Source organism: Podarcis cretensis (genome assembly GCF_951804945.1).
Source record: "Podarcis cretensis genome assembly, chromosome: 1".
Classification (NCBI taxonomy): Eukaryota; Metazoa; Chordata; class Lepidosauria; order Squamata; family Lacertidae; genus Podarcis; species Podarcis cretensis.
Window position 1 is genome coordinate 53534857 of NC_137170.1, and position 2307 is coordinate 53537163.

A 2307-nucleotide genomic window follows, 5' to 3' on the forward strand; every position below is an offset into this window, starting at 1 on the left:
AAACAGTAACATTAAAAGGCAGTTTATAGGCTGGGCTTATTCTGAAAGACAACCAGAGGATATTTGGGGGTCTGTGAGCAAAGAAGTATAAGGCTCTTTGTACACTACGAAAGCTTGAGTAGAAGGGGGAATTTTGCCAGTTGCAGCTTGTCATGCCTGGGTAAACAAGGGCCTACTTCTCAGAAACAGCTGATGAAACGCAGGTGGTGGGTGGGTTAAACCACAGAGTCTAGGGCTTGCCAATCAGAAAGTCGGCAGTTCGAATCCCCGTGACGGGGTGAGCTCCCGTTGCTCGGTCCCTGCTCCTGCCAACCTAGCAGTTTGAAAGCACGAAGTGTTAGGTTGTGGTTGAACATATCATACAACACAGTGGTTCTTCAAACAGCTCTTGTTTATTCAAAGGCCAGAACAGAACTGAACTGAAGGGTTCAGCCAGCCTGCTTATATAGAGCTCCACTACAACGCAACAGTAACAACTTTCTGTAACTATCCAATCACTCAACATCACTTTCAATTCCTTATTCGCATATGTGGATCTGAGTGAAAACTATCTACAGTATCCCCCTGCTGGCCCAGGGTGAGAACTTCAGTACATAACAAGAAGTGCAAATAGATAAATAGGTACCGCTCCGGTAGGAAGGTAAACAGCGTTTCTGTGTGCTGCTCTGCTTTGCCAGAAGCAGATTAGTCATGCTGGCCACATGACCCGGAAGCTGTATGCTGGCTCCCTTGGCCAGTAAAGCCAGATGAGCGCCACAACCGCAAAGTCGTCCACGACTGGACCTAACAATCAGGGGTCCCTTTACCTTTACTCTCAGAAACAGCTGATGTAACAGGGTCTGAGGGTTATATCCTTTAAATCAATCAATCAATCAATCAATCAATCAATCATTTTATTTGTATGCTGCCTTTCCAAAATTAAAATCATGCTTAAGGCAGCTTACAGCATATAAAAAATTACATCATTACAAACATAACCACAGTAGTCATAAACAATAAATAAAACATTCAAAAGTACCCAACCAAAATGAACAATTTCCACAGAAATCGTAGTAAGATCTAAAATAAAGATACAAAAAATTATATCAGTAATAGCAACAACTCACCACCCCAAGAAAACCCCCTAAACAATACTCTGGCCCAAGAGTAGCTGGAGTCAGTCAGGGCCCGGCTCTCCCAGGCCAGGTGGAAAAAGGCCCGCAAATCAGGGAGCAGGTCTTCCAGGACTCTCATCCCAGATGGTTCAGACTACAAGTGGAGGTTCGCGTCGCTGAATGCTTCTGCTTATAGCCAATAAATTGATCAATAAATCCCTGCATGTCTTAAAACTAAATGCCAGTGGAAACATTTCTGACATGTTTATTTTCTATGGGAATGGCTCTTTTATGTGCATAGGGCAGGAGGGGGAGTACTGTGTCATATGAATCCCGCTTTCTCTTTGAAGTGGTACAGTCCAAACAGAAAGCTTACTACCACACCTGCTGTTTGTGAGAATGAAGCTAAAATAAGCCTGACAAAACTCAATCACATACGTCCTGTCATGTGTTGGAAACCTTATGCACAACTGAAGCAGCCCCCTTCAGACTAAAGCCCATCGGGTGTTGGCTGAGAAATGAGCCCAGCATATGCAGCAGCACTGAGGGGGCAGGATTCACCCCACACACTCCCAAATTAGCAATGTTACAGGAAAAACACATTTTGATTGTGTGTTGCGTTCCCTCCTTGGAAAGAAAAAATCCTGGAAAAAACACGGAGGGATTATTGACCTCCGACCTCAACACCAAAGAGACTCTGGATGCTGGATGCTGCCAGGACATTAAACAAACACTCAGGGTGGTTGGCCTGAGGATGTTCGTACACTTCTCCAGTTACCTAATGTAATCTTTTTGGGGTGGAGGGATGGGGATTGGCATTGCGGAAGAGTGCTTCCCCACTGGATCAGCCAATTAAACTCTATAGATTCTAACTTACACATCACATTCACTGCCACCCCCCGCATTGTAATCACACCGGTTTTGACCTGGATTAGCTGAAACTGAGTTCTGCTAGAAATGCATGCGAAAGCACCTGTTGTATCTTTTTTCCAAGGCTATCTGTCTCAAGTGTCAGTCAGGTGCACTTTATGCTTCTTATTTTTAGCAGTCATGCAATTTTGAACAAGGTGTGTGTGTGGTGTGGACAATAATTGCAATGTGTTTTCTCTCCCCCCACCCCATCAAGCTACTTTGCAGCAAGCCCCTTTTAAAGGGTCTCCCATCACTGGCTTGGATGCACTTTCTGCGAGTTGGCCAGCACGGCCCACCCCCT